The sequence below is a fragment of the Neomonachus schauinslandi genome, chromosome 4 (genome assembly GCF_002201575.2).
Source record: "Neomonachus schauinslandi chromosome 4, ASM220157v2, whole genome shotgun sequence".
Classification (NCBI taxonomy): Eukaryota; Metazoa; Chordata; class Mammalia; order Carnivora; family Phocidae; genus Neomonachus; species Neomonachus schauinslandi.
In genome coordinates, this window is record NC_058406.1 from 135,771,781 (window position 1) to 135,790,901 (window position 19,121).

The 19,121-nt window shown below is 39.9% G+C and overlaps 1 long non-coding RNA gene across 1 annotated transcript; it reads left to right on the forward strand.

The window, feature by feature from the left end:
* Window positions 1–3,020: 3,020 nt before the first annotated feature.
* Window positions 3,021–18,546, forward strand: LOC110579106. Its single transcript, XR_002480224.1, has 3 exons — window positions 3,021–3,160; window positions 17,198–17,291; window positions 18,477–18,546. It is a non-coding gene; the product is annotated as an uncharacterized LOC110579106 (long non-coding RNA).
* The last annotated feature ends 575 nt before the right edge of the window (window positions 18,547–19,121 follow it).

Here is a 19,121-nt window from a genome sequence, read left to right on the forward strand (position 1 = left end):
ACTCAGAAGATACTCAAAAGAAGGCAAAAGAAGGTTTTCTGATCAAGAAAACCATTTTATGGAACATTCTTATAATACTTCGAAGTACTTAGTGGATTGGGGACTAAATAAGTATTTGCTGATACATGAAGAGGTGTTGGGAGAACAAAATGGCTGATTGGATTGACAGAATAAAGAGATAGTGAAAGTCTGATGAGGGTGTTATTAGTGAGAATGAAAGAGAAAGAAAAACTGGAGAAAATACTGTTTAGGTAGACTTTCAGGGTTTGATAATTATTTGGATGATACAGGGATATAGGAGTCAGTGGGTATGAAAATGACTGGTGACCAAGTGATGATAAGGCCTTGAGCATTAATCAAAAAATTAGAAAGCTAGTTGAGCTTGGAGGATGTGTGTCTGGGGATGAGTTTAGTTTTAGACTCTTTGAGCTGGAGGTGCTACACCACCTAGGATGTGATAAACAAGAGGCTGTTGGCATCACAACTTTGAGGTTTAGAAGAAAGGTTTGGAATAGAAATAGAGATTGGGGTTACCTTCACAGAGATTTTAGGATAGCTTAGGTGTATGATAAAAAGAAAATACATTCAGTCACAAATGTACTGATCCATTCGATAACATTTACCAAAGACCTAACATGTTCTATGCTCTGGGCTACAGACTGATGGGTACAATGGCCAACTTTTCTGGAGTACTGATTATATGATAGACACTGCCTGGTGCTAAGACTGAGGCAGCAAACTTAGATGAAATTTACATCCTAATGGAAAGAGATAGAAAATAAAATGAAGAAGTGAAATGTATACTGTTAGACAGTGATATGGAGAAAAGTAAGGCCTGAAAGCAAGACGGAGAATGTTAGACCTAGGGGCTTTTACTTGTGAACAGGACGATCAGGGAAGGTCTTGCTGAGAAAATAGCATTTGCACAAAGACGAGATGTGGGTAAAGGAGCAAGGAAATAGGGGAAACACATGCTCCAGGCAAAGCGGCATGTAGCGACAAGAACACAGTGCAAATGCCTTGGGGTAGGAACACGGACTGCAACACTGGAAGAATGAGAATGACAAGAATGACACTGGAAGAATGACAAACCCTGACAAGAATGCTCAGGGTTTCTGCAGCAGAGTAGAGTAATAGGAGATAAGGTCACAGAGGTGACAGGGAACAGCTCATGTAGGAAGGACTTGTAGGCTGCTGACATGAATTTGGCTTTTGCTAAGAAGGAGAGAACCTAGCAGAGGGATTTTCGTGGAGGAGTGACATGATCTGACTTATATTCTGTAGTATCACTCAGGCTTCCACTGGGAAGAATAAAGAGACAAGAACAGAATCCGAAGACTAATTTGGGTAAGAAATGATTGTAAGCAGGAGATATAAATGTGGCAGTTGTCCTGTACAGATGGTGTTTGCAGCCTGAAGCAGATGAAATCACCAAGAGAATGAGAGCAGATAGAGAGAAAAAGAGCTCAAAGGCTAAATTAAAATGAAAATCTTGGAACATTCAACATTTAGAGTCAGAGAGAACTACAGGAACTAGTCAAAGAGAGGCAGTCAAGGAGTTTATACTAAAAAAAGACACATACAGAAATAAGTGTAAGTATGTTTATATTTATTACAGAGGGAGTTCAAAGGAGAAAAGAGATTGAGTCTATCAAACTACTGAAGGATCCAGAAAGATTTGATAGACAAGGACCTGGAAGTGGGTGAGGATGTTCCAGGCACAGAGAGACGAGGTTCACAAATCCAGCTCATTGTGGTGGTGATGGTGGTGGGGGGAGGTCAATGAAAATGACTTTGAAGCCAGACCGCCTGGATTTAAATCCTGGCTATGCACTTACTAGCTGTGTGACATTGGCCAAATCACTTCAACTCTGTGGGCCTCAATTTCCTCAACTATAAAGTGAGGATAATAATAGTACATACATCAGAGGGTTGTTATGAGGATTAAATAATTTAATATTTGTAAAATTCTTCAATTATATAGCATTATATGTCCTATATAGAAGTATTAGTTAAACAAATCAACACATGGAGATTTACAGTTCTATGGAACAACTTGGGAATTGTAATGATTTGAGTACAGGGAGGGTGGGGAGAAGAAACAGTGAGTCATAAGGCTGGAGAGGCCAGCTGAGGTGAACTCATGGAGCTCTTCATATCGTAGTAAGGCATTTGGGCTTTTCCTCTAAGCAACTGATCAGATTCATGTCTTTGAAATACCATTCTAGCATCAGGGTGAAGGTTCCTGAGTGATGAGGTAAGGTTAGAGGCAACACGTGAGTAAGAGAATGAACTGGAGAGCATTAAAAGAAGGCAAAATCGGCAGTGCTTGGTCACTACTTGGGTGTGAAGAGTAAGGCGAAAGGGAAGGATGCGGATGACTCGCAGGTTCTCCATTGTGTTACCGGTTAGCTGAGAAGGAATGTAAGAGGAAGAACATGTGTCTTTAAGGGAAGATAATCCTTCTGTTTTGTGAGCACTGGGATTGAGTACTTCTGATATTCAGGCTAAGATGATCAGACCCTCTGGGCAGCAGAAGCATGGGATACAATCTGAAGCGTGGCTGCGACCTCAGGAGAAGAGTCTAGGCTGGACACACAGATTCAGAAGTCAACATCGCATAAGTGGTTGCGGGAGTCATAGAATTAGCAGGGATGTCTAAGGAATAGTGTGCACAATGAGAAATCCAAAGCAGAGCCATGTGAAGCAGCAACACTTGGAGAAGAGACAGCTGAAAAGGAGGTGAAATTGGCATAGAGGTGAAAGAAGCAAGAAAGAGTGGCTTCTTAAAAGCCAAGAAAAGGAAAATATCCAGGAGGAGGATGACTGAAGACCCAAATGCTGCCTATAGAGAGGGCAAGGATGAGGACAAAAGAAATTTCATTAGGCTGGAAAATTATGAGACTATTGGCTCCGCACCATAAAATGAAGTGGTAAAAGCTGGAGGCTAATTACAGTGGGTGTATTAGCACAGTTGGCGCTCCTCCTCCTTCAGCATTCGCCATTCCTATACCTGCTGATGACCTCCTACTGCAAACACCTGCCACTTTCTACCTTGGGGGCCAGCAGGCGCCCAGCTTTGTCTTGGAGCTGGCCAGAAGGGCTAGAGAGTCAATGTCACCAGGAGCAACCCTCAGTGATCCAGGATGAGAGTTGATGGGTAAGTACCCCAGGATTCCCACCTCCAAAGAGGGAGTACTTCTCGGACATGTTCTGCATAGTTTCTCAAATGTCCTCGATGAGATTCAAATCTCAGTTTCCTACAGCAGTACCCTATGAATTGACACATCCTATCTGGACTCTTTTCCTTCTCTAAGTCGCCTCCCCATCCGCCTGGCTGGGATTGTCTCCCAAATAAGCCACTTCCATCAAATTCTCATCAGAGCCACCTTCTGGAGTTGTCCAACCTAAGACATTAGGTAATAAAAGTTAGAAAGAGATAAAGATTAAAACAAGTTAGAATATTTAAGTGGGATTTTGAATGAAAAAAAAAAAGATATAGGGCAGTAGCTAAAAGGTGGCATAGAGGGCGCCTGGGTGGCTCAGTCGTTAAGCGTCTGCCTTTGGCTCAGGTCATGATCCCAGGGTCCTGGGATCGAGGCCCACATCGGGCTCCCTGCTCGGCAGGAAGCCTGCTTCTCCCTCTCCCACTCCCCCTGCTTGTGTTCCTGCTCTCGCTATCTCTCTCTCTGTCAAATAAATAAATAAAATCTTTAAAAAAAAATAAAAGGTGGCATAGAGTCAAAAGATTTTTTTATATCACAGGATAAAATCAAGCAAGTTTATATTCTGAGCCTCTAGGAAGGGGTTGAGGGTGTAGGGCAAAGGATAAGCTAAGGCATCAGTGTCCCTGGGGTAGTTGGAAGGCAGGTGATTGCATAAGGAGGGATTGCTAATAGAGGAAAACCGGCACATTTTTACTGAGTAAGAGGAAAGGAGAGTACAGTTGAGTGTGTATGTTCTGGTGGCCGGAAAGCAGAAAAAGAGCTCATTCTCTCAGGGTGAAGAAGATTAAGGTCAAAGTATAAATCTGTAGAGCAAGAAAAAGAATGAAAGTTGAGACTAATAGAATGCCTTCATTTAGGTGATGAATGGAAAAGAGAAAAATTTAGAAAGGTAAGTCAAGAAACGGGTAATACAAAAAAAAAAAAGAAACGGGTAATACAATGACATGGACACGAAAGAAGAAACACTTTGAAAGGAGAGAATGATCAGATTGGCCAAGACTGTAGTCAGGCTGAGGTGATAGGAAAAGGTTTTTGGATTTTGCCATTTCCTGAGCAATTATCAGTGATTTTGGAGAGAGGAGTCTCAATTGGGATGATAAAATAGAAGCTGTCCACTCAAAGGATAAAGGAGTAAATGGATAAGGAAAAGATAGAGAATAGTAAACAGAAGAGCCCTTGATCAAATAATAATTCCAAAATATGTATTTATATCAGTTTAATGGAGAAAGATATTTCCAGGGACACCAAGGGCCTGTATTCAAAATCCATCAGCTATTTGGTTCTATTATATGAAATTGCCTGGATTTGACAATTTTTAACTACATTTTTTAACTAGGGTAACTTCATATGATTCAACCCAATAATCAAAAATGTCGTGGGTTAGGTTTCTTACTGACTAGAAGTCAAATTCTCAGGTCCTCTGTGCTAAGTCTACAGGGAATACCTGAGCCATAACACTGCCAAGAATACTTTGTAGCTCATGAGACACGTGGATGGGGGATAATGAAAATTGACAAATTGTAATTTTATTGTTACTGTTTGCAAATAATGTATACTTAACATAAAGAATAATAATTTCTATAACACAGTATTAGAAATGAGCAGCTTTCTTTTTGCTAGATTTTCACAAATATTCTGAAAATAAAAATCTTTCAGCTTTTAATCTAAGTATTTTTGAGAGTAAAAAAGCTACAGTAGCATGAAACTATGAATGGTAATTTATCTGCTAGAGACATTATTAAATGAAAGCAACTTTAGTGAACTTGATTATTTTGGACCTTAGCCCTTGCTTCAATAATTTTTCTCAAATTTAATTGCTTCAAGGCCAATGATGAAGGGCATGTAAAATGCAATTAACAGATGAAAAATCTCTCGTGTGATTTGATATTAAACAGAAGTGATGGAGTGTGACATTAAAAAAATGGTATCAGAGGTGCACACTTTGCATTTCACTTTAATTATATCAATTTCAGATTCTGGAACACTGCAGTTTCATGCATGCTTAATTAAATTATGTCAGTACCAATACTTTTAGGTCAAAAAAAATTTTTTGGAGGAAGTTTCAAAGACAGATAAGACGAGGACGGTCATTCTTTTTTTTTTTTTTTTTTTAAAGATTTTATTTATTTATTTAACAGAGAGACATAGCGAGAGAGGGAACACAAGCAGGGGGAGTGGGAGAGAGAGAAGCAGGCTTCCCGTGGAGCAGGGAGCCCAATGCGGGGCTTGATCCCAGGACCCCGGGATCATGATCTGAGCCAAAGGCAGACGCTTAACGACTGAGCCACCCAGGTGCCCCGGGGACGGTCATTCTTTGCCTTTCTGACTACTGGGCCAGAATAAGCTCTGGAAAGTCTTTTTTTTTTTTTTTTTCCACCTATAAAGATCTGTGGTTTGTAATAGTAAATGATTTGAATGGCATTCAAAGCCCCTAAGATAACTGAGATGATTTTAAGCAGACTTTGGGCTCACAGAAGGGAGCGTGGTCTGTATTAATTTCACTAACTCTCCACCTCTTGTAAGTAGCTTCAGACTGATGTAGTTTTTGCAGATGTAAAAAACAAACAACAGAAAGACTAATAAAAGCTTTTTTTTAACAATTAAAGAATTAAATCATTAATTTTACCTCAAAGAAGAATTTAAAAGCTCGGGGCTCCCCGGTGGCTCAGTTGGTTAAGCGTCTGCCTTCGGCTCAGGTCATGATCGCGGGGTCCTAGGATCGAGTCCCACATCAGGCTCCCAGCTCAGCGGGGAGTCTGCTTCTCCCTCTCCCCCCTGCTCATGCTCTGTCTCTCTCACTATCTCTCTCTCTCTCTCTCAAATAAATAAATAAAATCTTTTTAAAAAAAAATAATTTAAAAGCTCTAGTTTATATCCATTTTACAGACCAGAAACTAAAACTTGAAGATATTAATGTTTGGGTTGTGTCCTGCTGGTTGTACAGCTGATGTACAAGTTTCCCTATGACATATCACAGACCAAAGTCCTAATCTACATGTTCCTTTCAAGGGATTCTGTGAATATGCAGGAATTACATATTTTCTTCCCTTGCCCCTGTTTATGTTAATAATGATGTTCTTTTTGCCCTTCCAGTGCTCATGTCCTGTCTTCTTTTCCACTCTACCCTTTTCCTAGAGGCATTCCATGATAAAGGTTCAAGTGAAAGTCATTGACGGATGCCTGAAGTCCTCATGTGGGGGACGCTAGCTAAACCATAGTACCAAGTAAGTCTTAGGGACACATTCGTTAGCTTAGATTCTGAAGAAAGTATCTGGAACCACAGAGAATACCCGCTCCAGATATTGTGAGCTAAACCAGTTATTTGCTGGGGCCAGGACTGTACTTTTGGAATGTTTTATTTATTTATTTATTTATTTATTTATTTATTTATTTGAGATTTTATTTATTTATTTGACAGAGACACAGCGAGAAAGGGAACACAATCAGGGGGAGTGGGAGAGGGAGAAGCAGGCTTCCCGCAGAGCAGGGAGCCCGGCGCGGGACTCGATCCCAGGACCCTGGGATCATGACCTGAGCCTAAGGCAGATGCTTAACGACTGAGCCATCCAGGCGCCCCTATTTTTGGATGTTTTTATAAGTAGAATATTCAGGTTCTTAATCTGTGGGGATTCTTTTGCTCAACATTATGTTTAAGAAATGTCATCCAAGTGGTTCCAAGTAGCTATAATTTCATTTTCATTGCTGAATGCTGTTCCATTGTATGACTGTACCACACTAAAAAATCCAGTCTGCTGTTAATGAAAATCTGAGTTATTTCCATATGGAGGCTATTACAAATATCACTACCATGAACGGTTTTGCACATGTCTCTTGGTATAAATGTTCAGTTCAGTAGATAATTACAAAAAGAATTCCAAAGTGGTTGTACTAATTTACAATCTTATCAGCTGTGAATGGGGATTCCTATTTTACATTAGTCCTAATTTTTGATGTTTGCTAGTAAGGTTGGGAACTCAGAGGAAACATCATCCTTGCCCAAATGCAGCATAACTGCATTTGCAGGTAACTAAGCTGTCTTCTTGGTCTCTTGTCATTATGACCTACTCCCTAGCTGTAACTGTTCACACTCTAGCTGAAAGGGTATGCTGTGAACTGAGACAATTTAATAACATATGGCAGGGTACCAGTATGATGATCTCATGTATGAGTAACCATTTTAAAATTATCTTAGTAAATTGTTGTTGATTCATTGGCCTGAAAAGAGCAGTGTCAAAGTAAGCCATTCAGAGGGTGAGGCATTAAGCCTGGACATTTTGCTAAGATGAACACTGAGGTCTCCCTAATGTATCTTCTGTTTATCATAGTGTTTGGATGAAAGTTCTGAAGATACCAGAACTTTTGTAATACATTACTATAGAAGGTAGCATTAATTAAACTGACAACTTCTGACCCATTCCTTTTAAGTAGGTCAAGCCCTTTTATTAAAGTTCCTTATAAATCCTAATAATCTTATTTCAGAAATTCTTATAAACTATACCTACTTTTTACTCAGTTAAGAGAAAACCTGTGAGAGATGATCATTTATCTTAAATGATCCTGGGGCCAGGAACAATTCCAGAAATAAATTTGCAAAATGAAATGTCTATTACTTTAACTTGTCTTTGAAAAGCTGAGTGAGACTTTGGAGATGGTGTGGAGAAGAAAGGAGAATCACCTTCTTGAATTTATTTGTAAGTAATGTATATGCATCTATAATTTTTCTTCTTGCTGATGGTAAGGAGAAACTGAATGAGCAAGTTAAACTTGTAGCCTTCAAAGAGAACCTCCCCTTCTTGCCCCATACACCTTAAGTAGGTGAAGAAGAAAAGGAGATGTCATCTCTGAATAATAAATGGAAGATAAAGAGAGGCTTAATCTCCGTGGTATTTCCAGTACCCAGAGTTTCTTTAACCACAAAGTCCATTCCCACCCTCTTGTCTTTTTTTTTTTTTTTTTTAATTACGGGACTGGTCACTGATTTCCAATACATCGTCAATGTTCTTCATTACCTTTTCTTCAGCCCATGGAGTCATGTGTAGAATGATGCAATCATCAAGGCTCTGGTGATAGTAAAAACAAATAAACACACCCAGTAACCTAGAAGTGAGGTTTTCATGTTCAAATCTACTCACACTGTCTTCGTGCCATTTGTTTTCAGCGGCATCCAGTTGACTTAATTGATTTAGATAATAGATTTAGCATAGACCGTGGCAATTTTTTCAAGAAATAGCAGAAATCCTTTGCAGATGAGGGGAAAAAAAAAAGGAAAACAAGAGTGGGGTTAAGGAAGGAGGAGGAAATATGGGGCAAAAGAGAGTGCCTCTTGCACATTTTCACGAGCGTAAGTCAATACAGCTGTGACTCGTGGGTGTTAAGAGGGGCCTCCTCCTTGTTCAGGCAAAGAGCAGCTTCCTCCTGTCCTTCAGCTTCTGTGCAGACTGAAAAACCTCCATCAGGGAAAGGTGGAGACTTCTCAACTCTCCTCCTGCCTCCAAAAGGCTACTCTGACTGCTCTAGAGTTGGGGAAGAGAGGAAGAAGAAAGGGTGGGAAAAGTCTTATTTGACTGGAATGGTTCCATTTGAAACTTATTTACATCTGAATAATAAAGTTAAATATATCTGAAATTTATTTTGCACTTAGTAGATATTTGAAGCTGACTTGTGTGTGTGTGTGTGTGTATGTGTGTGAGCTGTTAGTGTGGATCTCATGTGTGAATAACCACCCCCTCTCCACGCCCCCAATCACTGAAAATTTCTCCCTGGCAGTTTCCTTGACTGCAGGAACCCTTCCATCTCTCTACTTATAATGCCCCCTTCAGCAAGATCTTGCTGGGCAGAAGGGGGCTGAGCAGTAAGAATAAAGGTTGTATTACGAAATTTGCTCAGGAGTCTGAGTCTGAAAACAGTCAATAGCATGAATTTTAATTTTCAACCATTATATTATACCCTTAAATTAGATGACAAATGATCAAAAGACACAGTTAGGGTTTTTTGTTGTTATTGTCAAAGCAGCTTTCTTTCTAGATTGTTAAAGATATGAAATTAATACGTATGTGCTTGAAATTTGATTTACTCTCTTCTCCTTTTATGGTGAGAATACACAAAGCTAAGTTTATACAGTTATTTTATAGCAGAGTAAGTTCTAGGAAGAGGGTCTCCTACATCCTAGGCCACTGTTCTTTCAACATTGTGCCTTTAGGGTGGATACTTAATAAAATGATTGTTTTATGACAGATGCTCGTGTTTCTTTGCCTGGTGTATCTTAAAGTATTAAAGGGTGGTTATGATAGTGACAAAAGCTACTCTAACTCAATTCTTTTTTTTTTTTTAAAGATTTTTATTTATTTATTTGACAGAGAGAGACACAGCGAGAGAGGGAACACAAGCAGGGGGAGTGGGAGAGAGAGAAGCAGGCTTCCCGCCGAGCAGGGAGCCTGATGCGGGCCCAATCCCAGGACCCTGGGATCATGACCTGAGCCGAAGGCAGACGCTTAACGTCTGAGCCACCCAGGCGCCCCCTCTAACTCAATTCTTAAATAATCTTTCTAAGATAATCTTTTTTCAGTTTAAGTGAAGACACAGGACAATTGAGGCCACAGAGATCATGACATTTCTTTGAAGAAGTTTAACTAAAGAACCTAAAAGTTCCTGTTACAGTTTGGATAGTGAGCAAATTGTGTCCATCTGTTTATATGACACATATTGTCATGATATATGGTTTTCCTGAGGAACAAAGGTGGAGGCCAAGCAATTGCATAATTAATTATAGTGTTAAATTCTCCGTAGCTAAAATCTGTACACTAGCATTGCTGTAATCATCAATTCATAGGCCAAATATGATTGATAGAAATAATTTAATTTTTAAGCCAATCCTCTTACCTTATTTTCCATTTTAATATTTCTCCCTATAAAGTATTTTTTTAATACTTAAATAATTACAGAATATATTTGGAATTCTTGGTAATCCTATGATTTGGGATTATGTTATTTCTTACTCTGGAAAGACTTTATTCAGGTACCAACTGCAGTTAGATTATGCAAATATTCTAATTACGTAGAGTGGAAATGATTCTTTTTCAGAATGTTTTGTAATAGTCCTGCTAAACAGCTTCAAATCATTATTTGGTCCTTCCTAGCCTCTAAGCTTATTCAAAATTGAAAATGGAGTTATTCTTCTTTTTCACTATTATTTTTGCTATAACTCATACCACTCTCCCTCCCTCCCTCTCCCTATGTCTCTTTCTCTCTTTCTCCTTCTCTCTCTCTCTATATATATATATATATACATGCACTCATATACATACACATGCATACATACTTAAAGAGATTTATTTATAGTTCTCTCAGGTCTTTTATATATAATACATTTGGGTATACAGATGAAATATCATCATCAAATACTTATAGGCCTTATAAACCTATGGAAGAATAAGTGAGCAAGAATTCTGTTATTTCAGAGCGTCAAGCTATGACCAATAGCTAGAAATTACTGGAAGCAGATTTCAGCACAATAGGGATTATGGCTTCCTCCCAATCAGAACTATTAGAACATAGAAAGGGCTTCTTGGGGAGGAAGTGAGGCCTCTATCACCCGAAGGATTTAAGTAGAGACTGGTTTTATTTGTATTGAGAGAAACTTAATAGGCTTTAGTTGAAGTAGAAGACCTCTATAATTCCTCCGAACTCTAGGATTTTAAGATTTCTCTTTAGTTCTGAATCCAAGTCACAAATGCATATTCAGAAATGAAACTTTGTAACTTTAAATTATTTGCTAATAATATGTATGCTCAAGTGGGCAACTAATTAGGCCAAGATCAGATCTGACCAGGAATTACTGCCAAAATGTGCAATTAAAAATTATACAACTTGGGCGTGGACACCAGAGATCAAGTTTTACTTCTGAATAAGTAAGCGCTAGTGACTTGAACTAGCTCGGTTCCCTAGGAGCACTGAGGACTTAAGGCTTTGGGTTGAGAAAGATCAGTGTGTGAGAAAGAACTAGAGCTTTGCCCTATGAAATGAGAGGCTGCGGCCGGCCACTAGCTCAGTAAAGCTTAAAGCAAAAGGAAACCTGTTACATTTTTCACAAGATTTAGTGTCACTCAGTATTCATGTTTTTTGGAAAGTGATAAATGAAGGGTTTGTTGAATTCTGAAGTGATTTTTTATTTTAATTACGATTTATATCCCCACTTGCTTTCAAGTGAAATATTAGATAGTTATGATTTTCTATTCCATAATGGAACCAAACTTTCGTTTCGGTAAATATACATCAGGAATGGTTATGCCAACCAAAATGCAAAACTATAATACAATGGAAAGGCAGTCAATTAAAACAACACTTTTTTTCATATAGTAAATGACATAAATAACTTTCATATAGTAAGTAACATTCAAAGAGACGCTGGTAAATGACACTCTTTCCTGTTTCTAGAAGCTTGGTACTATCCTAGAGTAGTAGAAGAAAAGAGAGTTTCAGGATATATTTCAGTTTAAGGGGTTCTTTGCAAGACTGGTTTGGGTCTGCAGCTTCTAAGAGGATTCATTATGATACCTCTTTCAGGTTTGCTGTTGTTGTTGTTGTTGTTTGGACTGACTAGGGTTTTTACTACTTTGCATCATGTACTGATAACATAGCTGCAGACGTGATACTATTTTATACCATGCAACAAATACAGTAAAACTCGTCATTACAGAGCCACATGCTTCCCCCAGGAACCACATATAGTTTCTACTGAAAGATAAGGGCGTCAGAACATGTGTGGTAAAATCATTAAGCTTTGCTTCTGAGTCTCTTCTCTCCAAAGGGCACATCAAAGACATGAGAAAGGGGGCACAGCAGCATTTTCTGGTCCTTACCAATCAGGCTGGGGTAGTGCAGAATCCCTGTTTTGACTTGTACACCGGCAGATATTAGTTTGCAAGTTGTGTATGTCTGCATGCGCCACACAACCTTGGGGACAGCCAAGTGTCAGTTTATTCCCAAGTTCATGGTGAGGAACTCACTTTAAAACACAGGGTGAGCTGGGTAGCGATGTGGGTTGCATCACAGTCTCTAACGCAGTATTTCTCAGACAAGATCTTTCTAATCTGCTGATTAGATGGTGGCTTTGTGGCATTTGGCACATTCGTTTTAAACAGGATGTATCCATTTAGTACACCCACCTGGTTCCTGCCGAAGAGATGACCAGTTGAGACAAACAAAACTCTAGAGTTTCCAGGATACAATTGAAAGCAATAAGACTATGTATCCCCTCCCCACCAAAAAGACTGTGTGGTATCTTCCTGGAAAATTCACTTAATATTATAAAGATAAAATGAATTTATCTGACATTTTCAAAGACATTTAATACCTGGGAATTTCCAGAATGTGCTGAACTAAAACAAAGGATTTTTAATAAATGTTGGTTAAATGGAAAAAAAAAAAAAAAAAGCAGTTCCTTAGTTGGTGTAAGCTTAGGTTAACAAACTCCTTGAAGACAAGGGCTAAAAGTCATTCCACATAATTATTAGGTGGTCTGAAATTGTAGTCTGACTTGAATCAAAGGAATCTGTCTTGTGTTGACAGCTCTGCTAGCCCTTCATCTGTGGGTAAGCAGACCAGTCCACATATGACGTATTTGCAAAATGCCATGTGAGCAGGGAAAGATTGACTATGGCCCTATAGCCCTTTTTCCCTCCTGTAAAGCAAACTTCAGGTTTTTTCATTAGATGATACTAGAGTGCCATGATAATGCTGTACTTGAAACTGAGGCTTTGGAGCTGCCTGATAGATAAGAATTAAATCTCACAACTCTTCACCCAACATCATTCAATCTGATTTACTTGGAGTGAAAGAGAGCACTATTTGTAATCACACCAGGACAACACCGTATCTTGGCTATGCAAAAAACAGTGCGCTCAGTTCTGCTAGCCTACCAATGCAGAAAGGCCATTAGGAACCCCGGCTTTGTCCTGTTACATTAACTCTGTAACTATCTGCAAAATAGGTAGCAAAATTTGAGATTTGTAGCACAAATATTCTTTATCCCATCTTCTAAATTAGACCCAAACCAAGATCATGGTTGCCCTCAATGGTAACACCCACCTGGCCTTCCAGTCCTGTATGGAATCACAGTGTTTAGCCAACCCAGAAAACAGAATGTGGTTCATTGGAAACTCAGACTGGTTTCTCATTATTTGTTAATTTGTGAGTCACTTAACTGAGAAACTCTTGCTGTAAAAGGAGGAATGCAGGAATAGAAGAGTCAGGACAGCACAGGCAAATGCATGAGAGCAAAATAAACCTTTCACTATATGCTGTTGGATTTGTATCTTTAAGCGTGGTCAATGCAGAAGCGAGCCAGGGAACAAAAAGTGTCCTACGGTGTTTACAGGTGGACAAACAAAGGGATCCATCCTGCCTCTTGGCTCCTTTAGACGAGTGCACAGAATCAGCTTGATGCTGTTTTTGTGATACTGTGCATGTCTCTGAGGGATTTAGAGTAGCTCTTCCCACCACCAAGTAAAGAGCATGAGAGTTAGGATTGAGAAAGTGTCTTCGGTCAGATTTAGGTAGGTTACTAAATTCTGATGATTTGTCTTAAAAGCTAATTCAGACGAAAGAAAGCAATGGGCCTGACCCATCAGGATAAAGCTTAGAAGGAAGCAACCCTGTGGTTTTGTAGATTTGACTTTAAAAATCTAGTCTTTTGGATAAATATTAATAAAGAGAAATGATCAAATAGTGTTAAGAGTCTGGGGGGAAAAAACCTTAAATCAGAGAATATTACATGGAAAGTGAGACTGAAAAATGGGAAAGTATAATCTGCAAAAAAGAATTTGGCCTCTTCCAGTGGAAAAAATCTAATTTGGAGGATTTTTGCTTTTGCAATTTTTGAAGGGCAGAAGTACCCTTTATGAATTTGTCTGTGTGCTTGGAGCTGGGCCAGCCCCAGACTTTGTACATAATATAATGTATATTGGGAGTGCCAATTTTGTTGGAGGTGAGCTTGAGGAGGTTGAGGTTGCTAGGGGATTTATTTTGAGACCGTGTTACCTGACAAGCAGTGTTTTAACTAACATTTTGTGCTTATTGCGGGTGGCTTGACAAGTCTCTTCCTGCTGCATTTCAAGATGCCCCCTTACATGTTGTTTTAGACCTGGAACACTTTGAATACCACCCACATGAGGCATGAAAGGGCTACATATTTCTGCAATCTGTTGCCATGAGCTAATGACAAATGTAATACCCAATAATATATAAGTCTGGACAGTAGGAAGATCTGTGTAAGCAAGAGAAATGGACTGATCTTATACTGAGATGAGCCATTATACCCTCTGCCTTATTTAAAACCAAAAACCTTTATTGTAACTTTTTAAAAATTATAACTTTTATTGTAACTTTTGCAATGTCTCATTTTCTCCCTATTCTCACATCCAGTTAATTTATCAAGCGCATACTTATGATGAATTATTTAGGCAACTGGAAAGGTTTTGTTTTGTTTTGTTTTAAGATTTTACTTATTTGAGGGGTGCCTGGGTGGCTCAGATGGTTAAGCGTCTGCCTTCGGCTCACGTCATGATCCCAGCGTCCTGGGATCGAGTCCCGCATCAGGCTCCCTGCTCCTTGGGAGCCTGCTTCTCCCTCTGCCTCTCTCTCTGTCTCTCATGAGTAAATAAATAAATCTTAAAAAAAAAAGATTTTACTTATTTTTTTTATTAAAGATTTTATTTATTTACTCATGAGAGAGAGAGAGAGAGAGGCAGAGGCAGAGGGACAAGCAGGCTCCCCGCGGAGCAGGGAGCCCAATGCGGGACTCGATTCCAGGACCCTGGGATCATGACCTGAGCCAAAGGCAGACGCTTAACTGACTGAGCCACCCAGGCATCCCAAGATTTTACTTATGAGAGAGAGAGAGAGAGAGCACAGAAGAGAGGGAGAAGCAGGCTCCCTGCTCAGCGGGGAGCCCAATGCTGAGCTCGATCCCTGGACACCCTTGGATCATGACCTGAGCCGAAGGCAGCCGCTTAACCAACTGAGCCATCCAGGTGCCCAGCAATTGGAAAGTTCTAATGGCTATCCATTTGCAGACCTGTTGGGGAGGAATCAAACTGCTTTAAGTAGAAGGACAAAATTCATAAAATAACTCCATTTTTATAAATGCTTTAATGAGAAATAATCTTATTACCAAAAACAAAAGAAAACAACCTTCCATTGATAAATGGTAGCTTGTTGTGGCTGGATACACTGAAGGATTTAAAACTTGACCTTATACTTGTCTGGGAAGTTTTGCTGCTACAGACAACTGACAAGATGCAGATCCATGCTCTATCCACTTATTAGGATTTTCTTTTGGAACAGATTCCAAATGGGATTTTCTTAAGGAAGATCTGGTTTTAAGCAGGGTGTACACAGCATGAGTGAGCAAGACATGGAAGAATCAGGGCCAAAAAAAAAAAAAAAAAAAAAAAACTGGCTATAAAATTTAAGAGAGAAACTAGATTTAAAATAACGGTATCCACCCTCCCTGCCCCCTTTGAAGTCTTCTGTCACACTTGCTGGTGAACAGACAGAAAAATAGCTGCCTCAGGTTAATTAGAAAAAAGTCCAAATGTTCAGTAAGATAATTTTTGGAGTGAGTTTGTTCAGTTTCCTGTCTTTTCTATATATTTTTTATATTTTTATGGAGATATAATCAGACATCCTTATGCAGGGAAGTGAAAGTCACCCTGATGTATCGAAGCCATACGGAAGTTCTTACATACTTTACAGCTTTGCTATTCAAAGCCTGGTTCCCAAACCAGTAACACTAGCTTCACCTGGGAGTTTGCAAGAAATGCATGATCTTGTGCCCTGCTATGGAAACTATAGAATCTGCATTTTAACAAGATCCCCAGGTAATTTGTTTGCACACTAAACTTTGAGAGGTATTGCTTTATAGTGTTCACTTTGCCCCCGCCTCCTTTTTTGCTTAATCTGCACATGTACTAAGAAAAGACTCAGTTGTCTGAACATGGATTGCTCTGTGTATTCTCTCCAATGACTGATTTAATGTGATGTTCTTTCTCTACCAGCTGCATACTTCCCGGCCACCAATGCTTATGGTCCTTAGGAAACGATTATGTACCACAGTCAACTTTGTGGAAGGCAGATTTAGCTACACAAACTGTAACTAGGAAGTTGTCTTTAAATAAAATTAAACAATACACACCAAACTCATGTGTGAGTTTGTGGAATAGGAAGCTGACAAATTACTAACATTCATCAAAGGAAAGTGAAGAGAAATGTTCCGCTTTACCACTAGGTGGAAATAGAGTAATTTTGAGTATATTTTTCAGGGCCATGAACTACTACAGGAGATAAGCTGAAAGGGACCTAAGAAATCATTTGCTGTAATTCTTAGCTCCTTAATTTCATTGATGAGAAAACTGAGTTTCTGGAGATATTAAGTAGAATTGCATCTGTCTTACAAATGGTGGTCTTCTAGAGCTACAGAGGGGGAGAGTTGCTGGGAAGTTTTGATTCTTCAACCATTTTCATCTATATGAATAACGTGTCATTATCCTCCAGCATGAAGGGAAGACAGGATATAACACCTAAACTAATGACCAGCACAGTCACTTAAATTTGTAAGGATTGCTTTAGAATAAAACTATTTTTCCTTGTCCCTGTATTATAACATAATTCATCTCAATCAAGTAATAATTCTCCCTTTTTCCAATGAAGAGCTACTCAACCATCCCATATAGTCATACAAAGAGTTTAATCAGATTTGTTTTTACAACATTTTTGGTTTTTACGTTTCATATTGGGTTCAAGTTAAGTGGCCTAGAACAGAACTTCAGTTAGCAGGTTAAGGAAATACTTTTTGTTTTTCAGAACTTGAAATCCATTCCCATTATTTTCAAGAAAGGAAGGGAATCTGAATTCAGAGCTTGAGGGACATTAGAAATAACCTACTCCAATGTCTTTCCATATATATCTCACAGATGAGAAGTACCGGAGCACAAGGGATGAAGTGTGTTGCCCACAGTAGCAAAGCCATGTCCATGCCCTTCTTTGCTCCAGGAGAGACTCTAGCAGGTAATTTGGCTTATATCCTTCTGTTGTTTGTTGGTGTGTATTAACCACAAAAGGATTATTTCCACTCATTACATCAAAGAGGGTGGTTTTTTTTTTTTTAAAGATTTTATTTATTTATTTGACAGAGAGACACAGCGAGAGAGGGAATATAAGCAGGAGGAGTGGGGGAGGGAGAAGCAGGCTTCCCGCCGAGCAGGTAGCCCGATGTGGGACTCGATCCCAGGATCCTGGGATCATGACCTGAGCCGAAGGCAGACGCTTAACGACTGAGCCACCCAGGCACCCTCAAAGAGGGTGTTTAAAAGTTAACTTTTAGGGGCACCTAGTGGCTCAGTTGGTTAAGCATCTGCCTTCAGCTCAGGTCATGATCTCAGGGTCCTGGGATCGAGCCCCACACAGGGCTACCTGCTCAGCGGGGGGGTCTGCTTCTCCCTCTGACCCTCCCCCCTCTCTTGCTCTGTCTCTCACTCTCGCTCTCAAATAAATAAGATCTTTTATTTTTTTTTTAAAGATTTTATTTATTTATTTGAGAGAGAGCAAGAGAGGGAGAGAGAGCACAGAGGAAGAGGGAGAGGGAGAAGCAGACTCCTTGCTGAGCAGGGAGCCCAATGCGGGGCTCGATCCCAAGACCCTGAGATCATGACCTGAGCTGAAGGCAGATGCTTAACCAACTGAGCCACCCAGGCGCCCCGCCATCTGGGCTCTTAATGGCACAACTCTACGGCCTGAGTCCCTCGCTATTAAAATGGTACCACAAGAAAAACTGGGGTGACCCTAAAATTAGGGCAGGAATTTGAAATAAAAAAGATATAGTGCAGGGGAATAAATGTCCTGAGGCATGATGGGAAATGACGAACCTCAGATTTCAGTTTGTTGAGGATGGAATGTGAACCAGTATCTTGGTATGTATGGTTCAGGAGATTGCAGCCTCTGCTCTTAGCTCCTTGAGTACAATGAGCTAGAGGCAACCCCGTGTGGTCCTGTTTCACAAGGTCTGATGGGAGGACTGGATAGGGATTCTGGTTCTACCACTTTGCAAACATTCCCTGCCTCAAGTCCTCTTTCAAAAAATTGGGACAACACTAGCAAAGATTTAGTGGAGCTCAGAGTTAATGGATAGAAAGTGCGTAGGAAGCACAGCATCTAGCACAAATGAACCTTATCTCATCTCATCTCACCATCTAGCTCAGTAAATGAACTTTAACTCCATCAAGGCAGCTGGCCTCTCTGTGTGGCAACTTTCTCACCTCATCCCAGCTCACTCCCACAGGGACCTAGGATCACCCGGTAAGATACTGTGACAAGTACACTTTGAAAAGTATAATACTCTACACAACAAATACAGGGTATCATTATAACTAAAGACAAAGAGGAAAGTGCTGGAGTCTAAATACTTGGGAGTCTGAGAAAAAACTATGAAGGGCTCACTCAACTAGGAATGTAAACGAATAACACATTCTTGATGGGTACATTTAATAGCAATGACAGTCGCTTAAACTGAAACTTCTTGAGGAGTTTTAGTTTGGAAACCGAAATCTTCCCCTACCCTGTGCCTTCTGATAAAATCATCTAACTCAAATCAGGTACATACTGGCCCTGAGGCCCTAACTGGACAGGGGTGGAGGAGGGAGTTGAGGAGAGAGGTGGGGGGTGTCCTGAAGGTGGGGAGATGGGGTTCTCTCAGGAAGGTATGGGATGTTGGTTAGTCCACTGACTAGAAGTGGAGATGAAGGAGGCCAAGAAGTTTATCAGTCCATCAGCCAAATGACCACCAATCAATCAATTCCTGCCCCCAAACCCAACAAGGACTAGTCGATTCGTTGGGGGTAT